Source organism: Crinia signifera, chromosome 1 (assembly GCF_055691185.1).
Source record: "Crinia signifera chromosome 1, ASM5569118v1, whole genome shotgun sequence".
NCBI classification, from domain to species: domain Eukaryota; kingdom Metazoa; phylum Chordata; class Amphibia; order Anura; family Myobatrachidae; genus Crinia; species Crinia signifera.
This window is the reverse complement of record NC_139217.1, coordinates 396,124,443-396,148,770: the sequence shown is the minus strand read 5'-3', so window position 1 is coordinate 396,148,770 and position 24,328 is coordinate 396,124,443. Positions and strand designations below refer to the sequence as shown.

The 24,328-nt window shown below is 40.9% G+C and overlaps 1 protein-coding gene and 2 pseudogenes across 1 annotated transcript in view; 2 read left to right on the top strand and 1 right to left on the bottom strand.

The window, feature by feature from the left end:
• The window catches only part of LOC146031271 (uncharacterized), a 333,294-nt gene that overhangs the window by 260,183 nt on the left and 48,783 nt on the right, over window positions 1-24,328 (top strand). The window lies entirely within an intron of this gene.
• LOC146040672 (5S ribosomal RNA) lies at window positions 5,274-5,391 on the bottom strand (annotated as a pseudogene).
• On the top strand, window positions 11,986-12,103 carry LOC146040661 (5S ribosomal RNA; annotated as a pseudogene).

Genomic DNA, 24,328 nt, shown 5'->3' with positions numbered 1-24,328 from the left:
CTGCCTGCGGGCTGGTACACTGCCGAGGTCCTGCAGCTAACCATTCCGCTTTCGAATGTTATCCTCCCCTGCCTCTTCTTGAAGCTCCTGCATGACTGCTGCTTCCGCCGCTGGTAAGTAGTGTCCCAGCTAAGCAGCACAATGCATTCACTGTCGTTGTGACTGTGTGCTTCTGTCCACACACACTTGGCCAGCCAGGGGGGGGGGTTCTGGGTACTCGGAACCCCCCCCCCCTGCGTGCGTCACTGCTGTGCATACAGATGGAGCGCCTCTCACTCAGCACAAGGGCTTGCCAGAATGCCCCCGCTGGTGAGCACCGGATGCGCAAGCATCTCACACGCGCGCACGTCCCAGTTTTTGGGCAGCGGGGGGACGCGAATGCTGCCCTTCTCCGCTTCAGGGAGACGGGTAGGTTTGTGAGGGTGCAGGGAGGCGACGGGGACTGGCGGGGACCGATGGGGACCTTGCGCAGAAGGGGACGTGCGAGTACCTCGCGTTCGTGTGTCCCCTTCCGGCAGCTGGCGGTTGGCGATCCGACCGGCAAACCCCTACTGAATGAGAGCGGCTCCATTTGTACAGTACATCTCAATCTGACAATATCATCAATGACCTAGTGATGTCATTGAATTTTATCATTGAACAATATCATTCATCATGTGCACACAATATATCGGCGGTAGAGCACATCGCATAGTAAGTATGGGGCTTTAGAAAGAACATTATCCTGTTTTTCCATGTAAATGAATGTACTTAACAAAAACCCGCAATTCTATTTAAAAGTCAGCATTTTCCCTTGTTTGTACTGTAAATCTGTCTTAGTAGTAGTAGTGTATCCATGGACGATAAGTTGCTAAAGCACAGATTGCACTTTTAAGTCCCCTATCTCATGTGTATATAACACAGGTTCCCAAACTCTGTCCTCAAGACCCCACACAGTGCATGTTTTGCAGGTGTCCTCACAGAATTGCAAGTGAAGTAATTAGCTCCAACCTTGGATCTTTTTTGATCTGTCTTCATAAGTAATAAGTGCACCTGTGCACCTGCCGGGTGACCTGGAAGACGAAGACCGAGTTTGAGAACCCCTGCCAATATGAATAAGATAAACCTATACTATTTTAATCAAAGGCGGCCACTCTGACACCCTAAATATGTCACACACAGCTCTGACCAGTGTAGTCTATCAGTCTATAAGACAATCAATAGGAAGACTCTTCCAGACAGCACAACCATATTATGATGAAAATCCTCATTTTGTACAGTCCATCAAACTGGACATTGCAGCAAAAATGTCAAAATAATAATGAGGAATATTGCTGGTGTGCAGGTGCTGTTCTGCAGCATAATTATAATCTATAATTTTATTGTGTTTTTGAATTGCTATTTAAGTTGAGGAATATACTGTAGCTATAATGAAGGATGCTTAGTGCAGAAAGGAAGCGCTATCAAACAATATAAATTGGTGATAATTCACTAACTTTCCTCTATGCTCAGCAGTATTTGCCATCTTTGTATGAGCCCCGGAGTTTGTGTCAGTTCTAAATGTAGGACACAGGAGGATGCTAAATGTTATCATCTTCTGCGCTCTCTCGCGTCTTCAGTTTCTGGTAACGACAAGGAAAGCATGTATATTGCACAGTACATTATATTGAACGCTTAATTATATGCAAACTCATTATAACAGAAATAAATATACAAATTCACATATGCTCAGGAGCTTGTTCAAGAATGTTTTTTATTAAAATGTAATTTCTATTTATTTTAAAATGAAGAAATCAGCAATAATGTAGCACTCTGTTTAGTAAATTGTATTCAAATTTGAATTCATGTTTAAATCCAGCTGCCCCGGTTACTAGTTAGACATTTTCCATGATTGGAATGGACAAGCATGATAAGTGATATTAACAGGAAGAGATCAGGGGAAATTAGTTGGGGGTTTCATTACAAATGTAATATAATTCACCATAAGGGAAGACCCAGATGGCTAACATTACAGCTGCTACACGAATGGATTAAACTAGATTATTCCTGAGCCCAATATACACCAGTTTATACACATAACACTATTAATGTTGTTACAATATTTTGGTCTTAAACTGTTGCTGGTCTATACCAGATTATAAATATTCTCTAATATTGTTTGAGGTTAGGAAGCTTCCACAGAGGGTTAGGTGGCACAGGGGGTGGGTAACTATACTTACCTGAGCCCTGTTGGGATTCCCTTATTCATGGTACCAGCATCAGTATTCTGACCGCCGGCATCCTCACCAACGGACATCCAGGGACGGCACCACATCGCAACCCTTATCATAAGAGCTGTCCTTTGTGTTACTAATGGAATTTTATAGTGCATTTCCGATTAGTATGAATGCAGTAGCCGGTGGAGAGGGGCGGCAGATGTTAGAACACCCCACCCACAGTAGGACCAAATCTCTTCTGCTTCTCTCATAAGTGCAAATTAAATTTGTGAAAATGCACAAAATGTGTCTCATCAGAAATATAGGCTGAGACCAGAGCAGACCCAGATCGCACCCCCGTAAACATTGTCCCTAAAATAAAATGCCCTTGCATTTACTTCTCCAGCGCATAGACAATATTTCTCTACGTATTCCTCCCTGTTGCGCTTCCAGTTGGGTTTCTGCACACTGAGGATTCCATTGCAGAAATGTCCAGTGCAGACGAGCCTCGCACTGCAGCCCCACCCACCAATCCCCAGCAGCCAGATCTCCTGTTCCCACTTTCCACCATCAGCATGAGAATGTGTGAATGATAGAGAGAGAGATCTGCAGTGCGGGAGGAGAACACGGGAGAGCGCTACAGGCACACATGGCATGGGCACTCCTCTGCCGCTCCTCCCTGCGCCGGATCCAACTATTACTGCTGCACTGCGGCTGTGTCTGCAGGGGGCCTGAGCCTGGAGAAGAGCCTGGCATGGGGGTCTTGGCTGCAAGCTGGTGTAATGATGGCAGTCAGATACTTCTACCTCCAGGCTGTGAGCAGCAATGGGCACAACCTCACCTCCTCCCCAGGTAGAACCCCAGTGTAATCCCAGTCAGAGCTGGTGACAGCAGGAACAGGGCTCCCATCCCTCCCTCTGATGTCTCCACACAGCTAGCCCATCATCGTGCCTGTTTACTTTTCCTGTAGTGGTCTTCTGCATGGTTCTTACTATTACATATTGTACATGTGCCAGCATGGCCGACACAGATTTAGAGGGGGGCTAATACCAGTTTGTGACACTCCTCAATCAAACAATGCATACCACTATATTTTTTGCTGTGGATTGCAGGTGGCATTGTTAGAATCACTTGGCGTATGTACAGTCTACCGATAAATGCTCTGCTGTGTGAACATCTACATTACGTACAAATCTTAATCAGTATTTTAAAATTAGGCTTAATATCTGTGTCACATTTTGTGTATCCAAACATTTTTTATCCTATCGAAGTGCATGAAGTGGGAGGAGTCAGTTTTCATTCTCAAACCGCCCCTCCTTAATGCAAATTCTAGATCCGCGACTGGACCAGAGGCGGATTTTCCACAAGGCAACCTAGGCACCCAGCTGGTCCCTAGGTCCCCCATAAAAATATCCTGTCCATCCAAAACCTTCCCAGAGGAGCATTGCATGACTACCATACGACATCGAGACCTCTTATGGCCTTGTCCAAACTCCCAAAGTTCTTTGATAGGATAAAAAATTTATATATATATATATATATATATATATATATATATATATATATATATATATATATATATATATATGGGTACACAAGAGAGAGAGAAGATTTCAGCGCCAAGATATATATATATTTGTGAACAGAAGGATATTAGTATTTTCAATAGAGTTATGGGTGTTCTATTACACCTCAACAAGAAATCTATGTATATAAAACGCTCCCCACTCAGAGAAATGGGTGTCAGCACGAGTCCAAAGCCAGACGTTGGTGAACCGTCTGTATAGGTTAGAAATTTTTGGGGAACTATGTTTTTGGAACTCGGCGATCGATTTTATGGATGTAATAAATTAAAATCAAATATTTCAAAAAAAATGTCAGAAATTTATTTTAACAAAGGGAAGGGGGTTTTTTTTCACAACACGTAATGAAACAATGGAGATAATATACTCTAAAAATATATAGTGCTCAGCAATAAAAAGAATCCCTAAAATATACTGTAGAACACAATAAAATCTATTCGGCTAAAATGAGAGACCTATCAATACATTCATATGATCATAAAAACGGGAACATATAAATGAAGGTAAAAGATATGGAAAATCGCTTAGCTTTTGAGAGGAAACAAGGTTAAAAGCTGCCCGACATGTTTCGTCTAAACAGACTTCCTCAGGGGGTGTGGACAAACTGGCAGGAGCTGATACTTATGGTATGGGACATGCTTACATCACTTCCTGTCCCTCAATTAAAAGCTATGGCAATAAACACATGTATAAAAGCGTTCTGAAAGAGGGTCATAATATGGTTAATAAATACAATAGTGGTCCGTCATTAGGACCAACTGAGCCCGCTGTCTGATTGGCAGAAATATGTTAATTGACAGTCAATAGGTCTAATTGCTTTCCGTGGGTACGGAACAGCGGGGCGGTACGTCACATCCGCCCCACTTCCGCCCCACATCCGTCGTCAGCCTGGGGATCAGTGCGCCTGCGTGTAATTCATGTAGTACGCTCCGTCTACCCTCCGGCTTGTCTCCCACTCCTCTGAGCGGCTTAGGACGGTCACGTGGTGTCTTCCCATTGCGCTGCAACAGAGTCATCTAGTTGCTAGGCGACCTCACACGTTAACAGCATTTCCTTTACTACGTGACACACGTCGTAATTTTCTCATGGGTATTGGATTTTGGATGATTTATATAGGGAGAGGGAGAGATAACATCAGTGCATTACTGATCACAGCAGGAATACATCGTACAAAGCAGGCTGGTCATAATGCTTTGAAAGGAGTAAATAAATATATCATATATATCCCATTAGATGAATAATAATTGAAAAGAGATAATTATGTTTGAGAAAGTATAATAAAGTGATTATTAAGGAGGGGATAGCTCCTAATAATATACATAAAATGAAATCATATAAAATGACAAGCTAATATTGTTTATTGCATGATATTTGCATACTGGTCTAATATGCTAATCCGACTAGGAAAAAAGCAGGAAAGGGTATAAAAGGTGATCCGGTCATATAGATACAGTTGAGTAGACCTGGTGAGGATTATTTCATGGTTGCCTCCATTTGTGTGTCCCTGTTCAACCTTAAATTACAGCACCTGGTCTTCTTTGGAGGTGCCCCTTCCAAGTACTGGCCAGGCCTAACACTGCTTAGCTTCCAAGATCGGACGTAGTTGGGCGTCCCAGTGTAGTATGGCTGTATGGAGGTGAACTATTGTGGGCACTGGAGGGTCATGTATTACACCTCTTAAGTCTCTCTTATTATTGTATATTATCTTGTTATGGATGTAGGCAGCGTGACGAACCTTTTATTGGGGTGGGAATAGTCCTCATAGCGCCCATAGATATCCAGGTATTTATTTTTACAGGAAAGGTGCTATTTCGTAGTTATCATTGAAGCCGTCCGGGTTCAGTGTATTCAATTCAAAGATCCAGAACATTTCTCGGCGTGAGAGCAGGTTGGAAAGGTCACCGCCTCTTTCTCCCAATGTCACATGTTCGATTCCTTTGTAGGTCAATTTCTCTGGGTCGGAGTTATGGTGTTCTAAGAAATGTTGTGAGATAATGTGGGTTTGGACCTTGTTCTTTATATTTCTCACATGTTCTTGGATCCTGGTCTTCAGCGTTCTCTTGGTTTTTCCGATGTATTGGGTACCACAAGGGCATTCCAACACATATATTACTGAGGTAGTCAAGCAGTTGATGAATTGTTTTATTTTGAAGTCTTTCGTCTTTTCTTTATTTTGGAAGGATCTCCTGTTGGGATGAAGCAGTTTGCAAATGTTGCAATGGCCGCACTTAAAACTTCCTACACATTTCGGCATAATTTTAGACGTGGTGCTTTCTTCTCGTAGCATGCTGGGTGCCAGCATGTCCTTAAGGTTCTTAGATTTTCTGTATACGACCTGCGGGTGGGTGGGTAGGTGCTCCTTGAGGACTGGGTCCATCATTAATATGCCCCAGTGTTTTGTTAGGGCTGTTTTGATGTTTTTTTCATGGCAATTGTACGTGGTGACAAACTTGATTTCTGTTTTTTTCTGTTCTCTTTTATTGTATTGCAGAATGGAATTCCGGTCAAGTTCTTGTGCCCTTTGTTTGGCATTTGTAAGAATGTGCTCTGGGTAGCCTTTCTCTCTGAACCTATCTGTGTAGGTATTGAGTTGTGAGTTCCTCTCTGTCTCTGTCTTACAGTTGCGTGTTATCCTGTGGAACTGTGAGAATGGTATGTTGTCCTTCCATTTTTTAAGATGGCTACTCTGGTAATGCACATAGCTATTAGTGTCCACTTGCTTGATGTAGTTTTTTGTGGTGACCGATTCTCCATTTTTCATCAGGACTAGGTCCAGGAATTCCACCTGTTCACTGTTGACATTGGAGGTGAAGACCAGATTCAGATTATTATTGCCAATATATTTAAGAAATTCATTAAAATCAGTTTGTGTCCCGTTCCAAACAATTAAAATGTCATCAATATATCGTTTAAAAAGGATAATATTGTCCTTGAATTGGTGATCATTATAAATGAATTTCCTCTCCCAGTGGCCCATCAACAAATTGGCAAAACTGGGGGCAAAAATAGTGCCCATTGCGGTGCCACAGATTTGCAGGTAAAAACTATCCAAAAATTTAAAATAATTATGTTTGAGGATGAATCGCATGACCTCACAGATGAACTGGATATTAGTATCATTCAGTGAGGGGTCTTCCTTCAGAAATTCATGACAGGCGTTGATTCCATCCTCATGTTTTATGCATGTGTATAATGATTGGACGTCAATGGTTGCCCAGAGATAGTTATCTTTCCAGATAAAATTTTCCATTAAATTCAGAACCGAAGTAGTATCCTTGAGAAAAGATGAAAGGTTCATCACATGAGGGCGTAAGAATTTATCTGCGTATTCGGATAGGTGAGAAGTCAAGGAGTCAATACCTGCCACAATAGGCCTTCCTGGGGGATTTTGTAAAGATTTATGTATCTTTGGAAGAAAGTAAAAGATAGGTGTTGTAGGGTTGGTGTGAAGTAGGTATTGATATTCATTTTTGGTAAGAGTCCCATTCCGTAATCCTATGAGTAGGGTCGTGCGGAGTTCTTCCACAAAGATGTCTTTCGGATCTTGTGATAGTGGGGTGTATGATACTGTATCATTCAGGAGTCTCTTGGCTTCTGCTTCATATGCTTGCCGGTCCATAATTACCAGTCCTCCGCCTTTGTCGGCTGATTTGATCACTATCCTGTTATTGTCCCGTAAGGTTTTGATAGCTTCTCTTTCCTTGTAAGTCAAATTCTTTTTAGATATTGGTGGTTCATCTTTGATGCACAGTTCTTTTCTTACGGCTTCATAAAATGTCCCAATGTAGGGTCCTTTTGATTCTAGGGGGTAGAATTTTGAGGTAGGTTTCAAGCCTGATTTGGAAGCGGCTTCATAGTTCTGAATGATTGCCTCATCTTTCTTCAGAAAATGTCTTTTGAGAGTCAGTTGTCTGGTGAATTTGTTCAAATCAATGAATGTGTCAAACCTGTTTTTTCCTTTTGTCGGTGCGAAGGATAATCCTTTGTTGAGCAGACTGATTTCTGGGTTGGTGAGAACATGTTGTGAAAGATTAAAGATGCCTTTGGGGGCGGGTGTTGCAATTAGTTCAGAGCTCTCCTTTTGTGATAGCTTCTGCTTAGTGTTTCCCCTGCCTCTACATCCTCTCCTTCCTCCAATCTTCTTTTGAGGGGGGATGCATGGTTCACTTTCTCTACGATGGCTGTCGATGTGAGGTCCTTGATGCGGGTGCTGGTTCCCGGAGATAAAAAAGAGGATTTTCTTTCTCTCCAAGAGAGTTGGTTTTTTATTATTTCCAAGGGTTGATTGGTAGGATATACTGGTAGATGTTTTCTGTGTTCCCAGTTGCGATTCTCATAGTTTGTGTTTCTGGCCGATTTCCAGTTGGAGGTGTGGCCATTGTTGTAATGTGTTTTAAATTCTTTGCTCCATTTTTTTATTCTATTATTTTCATAGTCCAGTTTGTCCCTATTAAACTTTTTCTCCTTGTTTCCTCTTACTTCAGTTTCTATTCGTTCAATCTTTTTGTTCAGAACTTTATTGTTAATAGCGAAATTTTCCTCGTCTTTGCGTGTGGTCAATTTAGTTTCTGATTCTATGATCTCTGCCTCTAAAGAAGTAAGTATCCTCTTTTTCTCTGTGATAAGGATCTTCATAAGGCTAATTGAGCAATCGTGGAGTGTTTGGTCCCATTCTTTTATGAATTCAGGGTTTTCATGACCGAAGGTAGGTTGTTTAGTTATCCTGAGTCCTCTCGGTATTCTGTTGACACTTACATAGTGTTCTAGACCCTTAATGTCCCACCATGTGCGGATTTCTTTGGACAGAAGTTTTTCCATACCCCAGAACAGGTTGTCTAAATCGTCATTGCTGTTACTGGGTGCTGTGTCCCTTCCTTCGTTAAAAAATTTTTTTGACAAGCATCACTTCTGTTTTTAACTCTTTCATTTCCTCTAAACATGATGTTTTTAGGTATTGGTTGAGTTTATTTCTAATCGAGGCTGCTACTTCCCGAACACCAAAAATGTCGTATGGGTACACAAGAGAGAGAGAAGATTTCAGCGCCAAGATATATATATTTGTGAACAGAAGGATATTAGTATTTTCAATAGAGTTATGGGTGTTCTATTACACCTCAACAAGAAATCTAAATAACTAAAAAAAATAACTAAACAACCTACCTTCGGTCATGAAAACCCTGAATTCATAAAAGAATGGGACCAAACACTCCACGATTGCTCAATTAGCCTTATGAAGATCCTTATCACAGAGAAAAAGAGGATACTTACTTCTTTAGAGGCAGAGATCATAGAATCAGAAACTAAATTGACCACACGCAAAGACGAGGAAAATTTCGCTATTAACAATAAAGTTCTGAACAAAAAGATTGAACGAATAGAAACTGAAGTAAGAGGAAACAAGGAGAAAAAGTTTAATAGGGACAAACTGGACTATGAAAATAATAGAATAAAAAAATGGAGCAAAGAATTTAAAACACATTACAACAATGGCCACACCTCCAACTGGAAATCGGCCAGAAACACAAACTATGAGAATCGCAACTGGGAACACAGAAAACATCTACCAGTATATCCTACCAATCAACCCTTGGAAATAAAAAACCAACTCTCTTGGAGAGAAAGAAAATCCTCTTTTTTATCTCCGGGAACCAGCACCCGCATCAAGGACCTCACATCGACAGCCATCGTAGAGAAAGTGAACCATGCATCCCCCCTCAAAAGAAGATTGGAGGAAGGAGAGGATGTAGAGGCAGGGGAAACACTAAGCAGAAGCTATCACAAAAGGAGAGCTCTGAACTAATTGCAACACCCGCCCCCAAAGGCATCTTTAATCTTTCACAACATGTTCTCACCAACCCAGAAATCAGTCTGCTCAACAAAGGATTATCCTTCGCACCGACAAAAGGAAAAAACAGGTTTGACACATTCATTGATTTGAACAAATTCACCAGACAACTGACTCTCAAAAGACATTTTCTGAAGAAAGATGAGGCAATCATTCAGAACTATGAAGCCGCTTCCAAATCAGGCTTGAAACCTACCTCAAAATTCTACCCCCTAGAATCAAAAGGACCCTACATTGGGACATTTTATGAAGCCGTAAGAAAAGAACTGTGCATCAAAGATGAACCACCAATATCTAAAAAGAATTTGACTTACAAGGAAAGAGAAGCTATCAAAACCTTACGGGACAATAACAGGATAGTGATCAAATCAGCCGACAAAGGCGGAGGACTGGTAATTATGGACCGGCAAGCATATGAAGCAGAAGCCAAGAGACTCCTGAATGATACAGTATCATACACCCCACTATCACAAGATCCGAAAGACATCTTTGTGGAAGAACTCCGCACGACCCTACTCATAGGATTACGGAATGGGACTCTTACCAAAAATGAATATCAATACCTACTTCACACCAACCCTACAACACCTATCTTTTACTTTCTTCCAAAGATACATAAATCTTTACAAAATCCCCCAGGAAGGCCTATTGTGGCAGGTATTGACTCCTTGACTTCTCACCTATCCGAATACGCAGATAAATTCTTACGCCCTCATGTGATGAACCTTCCATCTTTTCTCAAGGATACTACTTCGGTTCTGAATTTAATGGAAAATTTTATCTGGAAAGATAACTATCTCTGGGCAACCATTGACGTCCAATCATTATACACATGCATAAAACATGAGGATGGAATCAACGCCTGTCATGAATTTCTGAAGGAAGACCCCTCACTGAATGATACTAATATCCAGTTCATCTGTGAGGTCATGCGATTCATCCTCAAACATAATTATTTTAAATTTTTGGATAGTTTTTACCTGCAAATCTGTGGCACCGCAATGGGCACTATTTTTGCCCCCAGTTTTGCCAATTTGTTGATGGGCCACTGGGAGAGGAAATTCATTTATAATGATCACCAATTCAAGGACAATATTATCCTTTTTAAACGATATATTGATGACATTTTAATTGTTTGGAACGGGACACAAACTGATTTTAATGAATTTCTTAAATATATTGGCAATAATAATCTGAATCTGGTCTTCACCTCCAATGTCAACAGTGAACAGGTGGAATTCCTGGACCTAGTCCTGATGAAAAATGGAGAATCGGTCACCACAAAAAACTACATCAAGCAAGTGGACACTAATAGCTATGTGCATTACCAGAGTAGCCATCTTAAAAAATGGAAGGACAACATACCATTCTCACAGTTCCACAGGATAACACGCAACTGTAAGACAGAGACAGAGAGGAACTCACAACTCAATACCTACACAGATAGGTTCAGAGAGAAAGGCTACCCAGAGCACATTCTTACAAATGCCAAACAAAGGGCACAAGAACTTGACCGGAATTCCATTCTGCAATACAATAAAAGAGAACAGAAAAAAACAGAAATCAAGTTTGTCACCACGTACAATTGCCATGAAAAAAACATCAAAACAGCCCTAACAAAACACTGGGGCATATTAATGATGGACCCAGTCCTCAAGGAGCACCTACCCACCCACCCGCAGGTCGTATACAGAAAATCTAAGAACCTTAAGGACATGCTGGCACCCAGCATGCTACGAGAAGAAAGCACCACGTCTAAAATTATGCCGAAATGTGTAGGAAGTTTTAAGTGCGGCCATTGCAACATTTGCAAACTGCTTCATCCCAACAGGAGATCCTTCCAAAATAAAGAAAAGACGAAAGACTTCAAAATAAAACAATTCATCAACTGCTTGACTACCTCAGTAATATATGTGTTGGAATGCCCTTGTGGTACCCAATACATCGGAAAAACCAAGAGAACGCTGAAGACCAGGATCCAAGAACATGTGAGAAATATAAAGAACAAGGTCCAAACCCACATTATCTCACAACATTTCTTAGAACACCATAACTCCGACCCAGAGAAATTGACCTACAAAGGAATCGAACATGTGACATTGGGAGAAAGAGGCGGTGACCTTTCCAACCTGCTCTCACGCCGAGAAATGTTCTGGATCTTTGAATTGAATACACTGAACCCGGACGGCTTCAATGATAACTACGAAATAGCACCTTTCCTGTAAAAATAAATACCTGGATATCTATGGGCGCTATGAGGACTATTCCCACCCCAATAAAAGGTTCGTCACGCTGCCTACATCCATAACAAGATAATATACAATAATAAGAGAGACTTAAGAGGTGTAATACATGACCCTCCAGTGCCCACAATAGTTCACCTCCATACAGCCATACTACACTGGGACGCCCAACTACGTCCGATCTTGGAAGCTAAGCAGTGTTAGGCCTGGCCAGTACTTGGAAGGGGCACCTCCAAAGAAGACCAGGTGCTGTAATTTAAGGTTGAACAGGGACACACAAATGGAGGCAACCATGAAATAATCCTCACCAGGTCTACTCAACTGTATCTATATGACCGGATCACCTTTTATACCCTTTCCTGCTTTTTTCCTAGTCGGATTAGCATATTAGACCAGTATGCAAATATCATGCAATAAACAATATTAGCTTGTCATTTTATATGATTTCATTTTATGTATATTATTAGGAGCTATCCCCTCCTTAATAATCACTTTATTATACTTTCTCAAACATAATTATCTCTTTTCAATTATTATTCATCTAATGGGATATATATGATATATTTATTTACTCCTTTCAAAGCATTATGACCAGCCTGCTTTGTACGATGTATTCCTGCTGTGATCAGTAATGCACTGATGTTATCTCTCCCTCTCCCTATATAAATCATCCAAAATCCAATACCCATGAGAAAATTACGACGAGTGTCACATAGTAAAGGAAATGCTGTTAACGTGTGAGGTCGCCTAGCAACTAGATGACTCTGTTGCAGCGCAATGGGAAGACACCACGTGACCGTCCTAAGCCGCTCAGAGGAGTGGGAGACAAGCCGGAGGGTAGACGGAGCGTACTACATGAATTACACGCAGGCGCACTGATCCCCAGGCTGACGACGGATGTGGGGCGGAAGTGGGGCGGATGTGACGTACCGCCCCGCTGTTCCGTACCCACGGAAAGCAATTAGACCTATTGACTGTCAATTAACATATTTCTGCCAATCAGACAGCGGGCTCAGTTGGTCCTAATGACGGACCACTATTGTATTTATTAACCATATTATGACCCTCTTTCAGAACGCTTTTATACATGTGTTTATTGCCATAGCTTTTAATTGAGGGACAGGAAGTGATGTAAGCATGTCCCATACCATAAGTATCAGCTCCTGCCAGTTTGTCCACACCCCCTGAGGAAGTCTGTTTAGACGAAACATGTCGGGCAGCTTTTAACCTTGTTTCCTCTCAAAAGCTAAGCGATTTTCCATATCTTTTACCTTCATTTATATGTTCCCGTTTTTATGATCATATGAATGTATTGATAGGTCTCTCATTTTAGCCGAATAGATTTTATTGTGTTCTACAGTATATTTTAGGGATTCTTTTTATTGCTGAGCACTATATATTTTTAGAGTATATTATCTCCATTGTTTCATTACGTGTTGTGAAAAAAACCCCCCTTCCCTTTGTTAAAATAAATTTCTGACATTTTTTTTGAAATATTTGATTTTAATTTATTACATCCATAAAATCGATCGCCGAGTTCCAAAAACATAGTTCCCCATATATATATATATAGCAAACAGTATATCCAGGGATATAAAGAAGACAGCACTCCTTGTTTGATACCAATGTCCAATGACAATTTATTTACTCCATGAATGCAAGAGCATCAAAAAACTTTTTACAAGCAGCTTAGTAGCACTTAGTGATAGTGGGGGTCACAAACATATTCACCCATCCTAGTTGTGTAGAAAAGACACAGTCGGCAGTCGACGAATTCGTTTCGGCTCAGAGGAGCCTTTCTCACAGACAGACCCAATCATAATGACACTCAGGCAGTGTGAAATAGCCACAAAAACCTCAATCAAACAATTCACACCAGCTGCTGTGTGGTACAGATCAGCCAATCAGGACTCTAAGCCCAGTCACTCCTATGCCCGGATATCCATATATGGTCAGAGCTTTAAAAGAGCAACACCATGCGCACACCTCTAACCCACTCACGTGGGACTCACCTGCCAATACTCGGTCCAATGCACTCTTCTACACCTGAGGCGGCATCCACTCGAGTCCTGGAGATGGGGATGGAAAGCAGCGCTTCGCGCCGCGTCAACCACTTCATCACTAGGCGCCCGGGACGTCTGGTCCATTCAGGGCAGCTGGGAACTCACATCATCACCTGAGGCGAGTCTGGCCCCTCCCCTGAACCGCATCTGAGGCGCAACGCCATCTTGAGAAGGGCATGGATCGTAGTGGGCTTGCAGTGAGCAGGGTGCGGACGCCATCTTGGGAAGGTCATAACGAAAGACCAATGTTAATCCCATTCGTGGCTGTCATTTGTCAATGCGTCCTGGCCACTCATGCTAGTGATAAATCTTGGGAGATTTCAAAGGAACGTGTGAAGTGGGCAAAGTGTCTGACAGGCTGGCTGTTAGGACACAACAGCAAGGTGTATAACATCAGCAAGGTGTATAACATCAAACTAACAACATATATTATATACAATATATACAATAGGGATACTCGGCATTAGCTGACATGAATGTGACAGGTAGCCGAGAAATATCAAAAAAGGCAATTTGGCAGCAAATCGAAAGCAGATGGGAACCAATGTATCATGACACTACAACATCACAGATATGAGGAGATGGGGAATTCCTCATTCAATCCAGATGGTGACAAAGTGTCCAACTTTTATATCCATTCTCTTTGTAACAGTAACTTGTGTCTGTCCCCTCCTCTCCTGAGAGGAGCTATATGGTCGACCAACATAAATTTGAAGATGTGGATGCTGGACATTCAATAAGGGACTTGAAGGGAGCCTGAAGCCGATATCTTGCCTAGGGACCCATGAGGTCTAAATCCGCCTCTCTGGGGTGCCTGTGAGGTTATTACTGATGGGGGTTCTGTGAGGTGATTATAAAAGGGGGGGATTGCTGTGAGAGGTGGACATTTGGACTTTGTTGCCATATTATTGCTGGTTGCAAATGGGTCCCATGGCACTTCCAGCTTCAGCATCCCAAACTAATCATTGAAATACTGGAGCAGGCAAATTACAGTAGCTAATGCCCGGAGGCAATCACTTCACTACAGCAGCAGTTAAGCCCTGCAGTCAGTGGCGTAACTAGATACATGTTGGCCCCATAGCAAAAGTTTGTAAGGGCCCCTATTTATCACCTAATGCTGAACAATATATACAGCACATGTAACTTTGACAGGCAAAGTGGGCCCCTCTCAGCTCTGGGCCCCATAGCAGCTGCACCCCCTGCACCAATGGTAGTTACGCCCTTGCCTGCAGTGTTGGAATGGTACAGCCTGATTTATGTGAGAGGCTTACTATTTGCAGATAGACCATCCATATTTGAGTACTGTATTAGCCATTTATAAGCAGCCAAACCAGCCCATGAAGGATCAGCAAGAGCTCAGTTGCTTAATACAAGATTGAATAGATGCATATGTATTTAATAGCACAGAGGCAGGATCTCATCAGTACAAAAATGACTGATTTGCTGTAAATCTGTAGATGACGAATTGCGGCTACCAAGTAGTTGTGCAAAACTACTGTCTATTCAGCAGTGCAGACCTTACAAGAATAACTATATAAGAACATCTCTCTATTCCAGCAATCATCTCTAGTTATGGTGAAAATAAAACCAAATAGCCCTTACCATAAAAAGCAAAATATCCCTTAGTATATAATATAATCTGTGCCCTGTGTAAGAGGGGGATGCAGTCATTCAGTATAATGACAGCATCCCGACCCTGAAAAAGGTTCTGAAAGGATCAGGAGGCCGACTCCGGAATACCATTAGCCAGCATCCCATTGGTGAGTATTCATGGCAGATTAGGTCAGGCCAGTGATAGGGGTGGGGGTGGTGTTTGGTTTAGGCACTAGTAAAGTGACTTAGGGTAAGTCTGTGGGGAGGGGGTTAGTTTTAGGCACTTAGAAGGGGGTTTAGGCTGTGGGGCAGGATGGATAGGTTTATCCGGTGGGGTTAGGCACTAGCTGGGAGTTTTAGGGTCAGGCTGCAAGGGAGCGGGTTGGGGAAGGAAGAATTAGGGTCAAGAAGGCAGGGGAAGGGTAAGTATATTTACCTAACTCCTGTCGGGATTCCCATTTTTTTTATGATACCAGTATTGGTATTCTTATCATTGACATCCTGATCGCCGATCATCTGTATGTATCCCATAAGGAGACTTGTGATATTATGGCCTGTAATTTATTACTGCCAAAAATCACACGCGCGCGTGTGTATGTGTATGTGTGTGAGTGTAAGGCAGCAATAAATTGATGTTTGGGGCCTGTAGAATTTCATAATGTACACAATATTTTTGTATTAAAAAGGGAGCTGTATCTACCATACTGTGCACTGGGCCGTTTGTCAGGCCTTTCTACATACATTACCTGTACTGTAATGTACATTATAATATGTAGTAGTTACATACCCATCCGTGGTTACTCACCCAGTGGTTAAGCAGTGTAATTACATGCTTTGGATCCTCATGCCTTAGTAAGCACCTTACTGTGACATTCTCATTGTATGACTAGGATACCTGGATGGCGCGAATGCAGCAATGATGAGGGTTGCTACATCTGTAGATAGATCTGTAGATAGATCCACTCTACAAATCTAGGAGAATGGGGAGTTAAAAATTTAAGTGAGGACTATATATATATATATATATATATATGATTCAAAAGCTTTTTAATGGCCCCATTTAATCTTCACCTTTCTGAGAACAATAAACCAAGAGGAATATAATATATTTCCACCATTGACTTTTTCTTGTGTCAGGAAACATATATAAACATATAGCCCTTATAACTAAATACATTTCTGCACCTCAGAAGGTAATACAGCTTTCAGTATCATATGATCCAATTATAATCTTGGCGAGGAGATACGAGTACAGCACCAAGCTGTGTGAACATTACAACACCAACATCAGGAGGATAACAAGATAACTCTGCAACTGCTGGCAGAAAAATAACCCTTATCATTTCTGACACAGATAAACATCCCGAGATGGGAACTGAGAAAAATCAATCCTGTTTTTACTCTGATGTTCATGGATCCTGTGCAAAGAAAATGAGCTGCAACAAAAAAAAATAGCATAAATACAATAAACAAACAATACACTTGATTATGTATTGTAAAACATAAGTGCAAAAATTATGTAATCCGTAGCAACCTGCATTCATTCATTGCCAACTTCATTAAACTATCAATGCTAAATTATTTCATGTATTCAGTTTTAGCTTTTGTTCCGTAGTTTTTAGTTTCTCACAGCCTTGTTTTGAGATCCATGCTGCATCACATTCCTGGTTGATTGTGCACCTGTGGGAACTAATGCGGTAATCACAGATTACTGTACTGCTTGTGTTCTTGTCTGCATACTGGGCTGCGCCATGTTGGAGACCATCAAGATATGGTGTACTAAACATCCTTAATACACCATTGATGCACCATTGATACACTAAAAGTGATCTGTCACATCCCGTGTTCTCAACAGAGAGAACATGGGTGATGACTAGATGTTTCAAGCATGCTTGAAATACAGTATCTAGCCCGGTGCTAGCAACATGCAGGGCCATTCATCTCCTTCGCTATGGAGCATACACACGCACACAGGGATTTGTGCTTAATTTCTAAGCGATCTTGTCAGATCACTTACAAAGCTGGCAAAAATCGGTACATGTGTAGGCCCCATAACTCTGCTGGTGATCCAGTCATTCCAGGTTCGAGTTCACAAATGCTCCCATCCTTCTAGTTCCACCCTGGTAATTAGGGACTAACTTTGTAGACTCCAGTTCGATTCCAGTCCAGTCACTGTCTCTTCGGGTACCAGTCCGGTCGCTGTCTCCTCAGATGTAGATTTATTTTTTAGCCTTCAAACAGCAGAATAGTAATTCCTCTGGTTTGGTGATGAATGCCATGTGGCAACTTCCAATATACACAACAAAAAGTGCCATTATACATTTCACTCCCAATGTTCACTAATTGTAATATTGTTAACTTATTTATTCTTTATTCATTTAACATAAAAAATACTACTGATGAGACTCCTTAGTTTGATAATGGATTTGGAAGTAGAGTAAACTGGCTTCCTCCGAGCAATTTTGTTCACATTTTAAGTTAATTACATAATTACTAACTGGCCATATTTAGGGATTTCCTCGAACATTTCCTCCGCACTTGTGTCACTGATTTGAGGCACTTAATATGATATTGGACTTAGCAGAATTAGCCACTAGTTTCATCTGTTTTGAACCCCCTTTTCAAAACAGCGCATTCACTTAACCACCTTAACTGATGAAGTTTTCTTTAGTCTTCAGTGTGTGAAATTCCATGCACAGCCGAACATGTGGGAATGATATGGAGTAAAAAAAATTACGTCCTATTACTGTATGTTTATGCTCACTTCTATCCCTGCTGTGTCACCCCAGTTTGTCTGCCCATTCCCTTTAGAATGTAAGCTCTAACGAGCAGGGCCCTCTCTCCTCATGTGCTTTTCTAAGAATATATCTCTGCCACAGTGTCTGCTGCTGCAACTGTCTTTTATTTACCATGTACTTGTCCTAATTTGCATTTGTACCGTAAATCACTATTTTCTTATTTCTTCTTCTGATTTATGTATTGTCAGGCGCTGCAGAACTCTTGTGGCGCCATATAAGGAAATGATAATAATAACTAAATACTAAAGTCACAGCGGTCGCAAAACACAATAAGTACAAGTATATTCTTAATAATTAATTATTATTCTGAAAGAAGATGATTTTGTTTCTTTTAATCCCAATTATACAGGAGCAATCTTGTAATTAGCTAGATGGCACCGATCCTTCAAATATATATATTTAGCGCTTTTCACTCCTTCATGACCAAACTACTTTTTTGGGATGCATACTAAATAGGAATAACTTTATTGTTTTTAAGCTGGGTACACCCTACAGTAGAGTGATCTATTGTTTGTTTTCATGTTATACCAAATTTAGCTGTAGCTGAAATTACTGTCATTATTTAGATACTTCTCTACAGCAGAGATTTTGTAACATATAACTAACAATATACTATCAGAGACTACATTGTTGCAGATATATTTAAACTTGATGTAACAGTCATTGAAGGGGAGTATTCAATGTTTGTGTTCTCCATGTGCAGCGAATCCTGTTTAGGATTCACTGCACATTCGCAGGGTTCCGAAGGGCTGCAGCATTCGCTGCCAGCCCTCCCTGTCACCCTATTCAATGCAGCAGGGGCTCGCTGCCCCTGCTGGTGAATTTTAACCCCTGCGGCAAATGCCGCAGGGAGCCGGGGGACAGAGGCAGGCAGGGAGATGTAAGCCTCCCTGCCTGCCCCAGAATTTATGGGGGAGGGCTCCCGGGGCAGAGGCAGCAGAGGCTGCCCCCCGGTAATGCTGGCATGGGGGGGGGGAGGGGGGGGGGCAGGGATAGGAAGCCACTCCTCTGGTCCCACACGTAACAAGCCGGGACCAGAGTGCAGTGAATATATGAATATTAATGAGCGGCTCCTGGCCCCCTGCTGGCGAATGTGTAAAAAAAAAATTGTTTAAAAAAATATATATATTTTTTAAATATACTCATGTGCGGCAAGCACATGGATAAAAATAGCATGCCCCTTCACAGAAAAAAAAATCAGATTTTTTGACACCAAATGAAAAAAAAAACGCTTTATTTTAAAAGATCACATTCCAGTTCACCTAAAAAAGATGACGAATGTAAAACGGAGAATAATGGCGGAAATCAATGGAGAAAGCAGTTCTCCATTTGAGCATTGAATACACTCTCGGCGAATCCCAGTGAAAACCCCATTGAAATACACCAGCGAATTGCAGCAAGCATGAGACGGAGAACTGGACAGCATTCACTGTTCGCTTTCGGCGAACAGTGAACATTGAATAGGGTGAATCATATTTTCAGTGAAAAAAATTCACCGCAAGGAGTGAAAACAGCCCGATTCGCCGAAAAAACGGTGAATCGGGAGCATTGAATACTGGCCGAAGTCTGCTGTTGAATTTTGGGGCTTGGAATTAATACATTCTAAAATACTAATACTGGTTTCACATTGCAAACCTGCTTTCAACCCGTTTTTGTAAACGTGACTTAAAACGGGTCAGAAGCCAGTTAAACCCCTTTCATATTGCGTGTTATAAACGGTATATTGCAGTTTCAATACCATTTTTGTACCTTTCAGATTCAAACCGTTTCACCCATAGAAAGCCATACAATGTAATTTTAAACGTTTATTTCCTGCTTGTGGGCGGGGATCATGCAGGGAGATAACCTATCACCCTTGTGTGGTTATCATTTGTATCAAATACCGTTTCTGAGCTGTTCAGACTGCAGGGAAAACGGCTCAGAAACGTGTAGGATCCTGCTTTTAACACGTTTCAAAATACCGTATTCTGTAACCGGTAAATTGACAATGGAGCTTTCACACTGCAGCTGCTCCCATTTTAAAACGGTAAAAAAACTTCAATATACTGTGTTAAAGCTGCAATGTGAAAGGGGTATAAGTGCTGAATGAGGCATTATCCATGTGTGATGATATGTTTATTGGAAATGAGCATGGAATCCTGTTGTATAATAGATACATTTATTAGATACAAGAGCAAAATATTACAGTAACAATCTTGCAGATAAATTCATTGGTTGATAGACAATGTCAACATCAGAAGGTCATGGTTAAAAGGTCAACATGGCTAATGGTCATCACATGAAAAGGTCACCATTAATTTTTTGCTATTTTTTTTAAATTCTTTTCTATCCATGTGGAATGGTAAAGTGCGCTGAGTCCGACTGTTCAGCCTCTCACTAAGCCGCTTGGCAAATTCAAGGCTTACAGCATAACCCTCCTTTACTTTGCAATAATCGATCCTGATATGATGTCTGAAGAACGGTATTTATTATTCGAGTAAAGGGAACACGAATATATGCGATGATTTTTTAGATGATGTAATAAGAGTAACGTTGCATAGACATAAAATCGTTATATTGATGTGAAGTTGCATATACATGAAGTGAAGTGGTAAAACATCGAATGCTGTATCAGGCTGGACCATGTGAAATATGTCTGCCTGAGTCCATGTGGAGAATTTAAAATGGCAACTTGCAGCCTCTTTGGCCCAGAATGCATTGCTAGCTAGCTACAGAGAGCTAAGGGGGACAAACGACTTCTGGGATAGATCTGTGCGGACCATTGGAGGGAGTTCACTATGCAAATCACAGAAACAAGTGAACACAAAAGAAACCTTTGCTGAAATTCATGACAGCGACAATAGCGGTGCAAGGCACCTGGCCCTGAATATGGCGAGTGGAACAAGCTATGCAAGGTGATGCTATTTGAGGGTCCACATGCTCAGATGTTGACATTGACACAAATTAATGTGCAAAAATGTTGACCTTTTCATGTATCTACCTTTTCCATGTCAACCTTTTGCTTGTGTTGATCTTTCTACTACACAAATGCTGGTCATCTGTTAGATTATGAGTGCCCTATAGGAAAACATTGAGGTGGTGAATTTCCCTAATCATTATCATTCTATATTTATAATTACTCCAATCAAACGAAGCTGAAATTCAGTAATTATATTAAAACCATGATCATTTATTAATAATATACACAGCGGGCCAGATGTATTAGCCTCTAAGTTTGGCAAACATGTGGGATGCCGTAAGAATTCCGAAGTTTTTGCTAAAGGGACAATTATTATGAAGGCAAAACCATGTCTTGTAAATTATTGCAACCTTTAAAAAAACCCTCAGATTTCAGCCAGCATCACACATAGCCGCCAAACTTGGGGGCTGATCTCGCCCATTAACACTATACACATCAAATTTGATTGTGGTCATCCACTGATACATTTATTACACACAATATTAAAAATATTGATAGGGGCAATACTAACCCTTTGAGTGCCAAAATCTCTGAGAGATATGCAAAATATCGGCTAAAAATGCTGGCGTTGCTCATATTTGTTATATAAATTCAATTGAAAAATGTTGTGTTAAAAAAGATTATATTTCCTGTATAAGGTAATAAAAATGTTTGCTTGGCAATTTTCACACAAATTTTGACAAATTCACTTGGTGCTCAAAGGGTTAAGAAATGAATGTTTAAACAAAGATAGATAGAAGTAGCATTAGAAAATCTGTATTAGTAAAAGCATACGTAAATCAGGCACTGTTATTCTATAACGTTTTAATTCTAAAGCTTTAAAATAGCTTAATTACAGTATATTATTACAGGAAAGTACACCATGATTAAATAAATACTGCATTTCTAGATATATTTTAGAGTCGTATAGTACAGAGGATGCTAATATTATTCTGTACTAGTAAGCCCGCTCGAAGCCAATGCTTCGAAAGCTAGATGTAGTTTCACTTGCTGCCAACAGATGGCAGTGTAAGCCCGCTCAAAGCAAATGCGTCAAAATCTAGATGTAGTTTCACTTGGTGCAAACAGATGGCAGTGTTTTGGTGACACACGGAAAATAGACATACTGTACATATAGATGATAAGGCAGCAAGTGGATGTCTTACTATTCTATACCCTCGTACACCAGTACTTTACCTACATGTAAGTCAAAAATAACTCAAACGAAAATTTTCCATCTAATGACAAAATGTATCTTATTGTACCTTCTAGAACAATTTATTGACAGTTTCCTAATGTATGCTACTGTACTGTAGAAATATTTTTTACTGGTTCAAATATATAAATCAATTATTTTCAGTTTAAAAAGGAATTGAACAATATTCCAGATTTATATTTGTTAGCTATAAGTGACTTCCTCTTAATGAATATGTAAATATCTTATGATATTGGAACCTTTTCTTGGGTAAGTTTATTGCAAATTGTTTGCTGAAGATTTTTCTTTTGCTTAAAAATATTTAATTTACACAATATGGGCATATATTTTTTTGTGGCCCAAACTAATCATTCATTTATAAAATTCATTCTATATTATATTCCAGAACACAGAGTCATAGCAAGGCAAAAATGTGCCCTGTGCTAGCCCTGCCCAAAAATGTGAAACATCACTCTGAGGTGGTAGGGCTTCTGGCACTAGGGACAGGGTGGAGGATCCAGGACCACCGACAAGCAGTGCACCAACACTGCCCTAAGGACATTCAAGTCTGTAGCTGTCTAGGCTGCCAAGTCTCACACCAGCATCCTGTATGTCTGATACAGTTGATGCACAGCTGGCCCACTCATATTTATGGCCTTTATAAAACATTTAGTACTCATATTCCTTTTCTTTTATTTACTGATGAATACAGTTAATTTATTTTGTCCATCCATCAAATATAATTTTTTAGTCAGCAACATCGGTATCATTTTCTTAGATGTTCAGGAAACTAAGCAAAACAAATCATACTGCAGTATCTATTGAGGTTTATTAAAACCTGCTGATCAAAATGGTTTTTCATCCTAAATCATTTATCTTTAAACTCCCTATGGTCAATATGTGCTTTGCAAAGGATAGCCACACTGAGGGCAAATTTCAAACACAAATTGAAATGAAATGTTATTAACCATGGCTATAATTGACTTCATAGGAATAAATCTTTGAAATTATGTGTACATATGAATTCTGACATGGAAACTAAAGAAATAATGATTCAATCAACTTTGCACCTTGTTTGGATAATACTACAGAATTATCCCATTAATATGATTTGTAATTAATGCTAGAATATTTTTCCAAAAGACTTAGGGGGTTATTCTGGTTCACCCCTTCTCGCAAATTCCTTCTTAGATGGACAAAGCCATGTGCACTGCAGGGGGGCAGATGTAACATCTGCAGAGATAATTAGATTTGGGTGAGTTATTTTGTTTCTGTGCAGGGAAAATACTGACTGCTTTATTTTTACACTGCAATATAGATCTCACTTTGAAGAAAAACCCCACCCAAATCTCACTCTCTCTGCACATGTTACATCTGCCCCACCTGCAGTGCACATGGTTTTGTCCATCTAAGAAGGAATTTGCCAGAAGGAGTGAATCAGAATAACCCACTTAATGCCTATGTAATCAATGCTGACACTAAGGATCTGCATCAGGGACCCCGCAGGCCGCAGCCAGCTTTATACACATGATGGCGCCGCAGGTACCCCTACGGCACGGACACCCTTGACCGCCCCAGCACTGCAGGGACTCCGGGGCAGCAATTTTTTTACACAGTTCGCTGGGGGTGAGGGGCGAACTGCCGCCCTCCAGGTGCCGGCGCCCTAGGCAAATGCCTAGAGCTGCCTAGTGGTGGCGCCGGCCCTGAGTCTACTCAGTACACCTGGGAGCAGACAGTGCTATAGCAGTGTCATTTAGGACTGTGATTCCCACTAGCTACAACGCAGTGGGGCACCTTGACCCTGCTCAGATTACAATAGGACTTTGAGCCTGTACCAGTCTGAGGCTTAAATAGTCATTAGAGGTCAGTAGACCCACTCTTTGACTGGCACCCCAT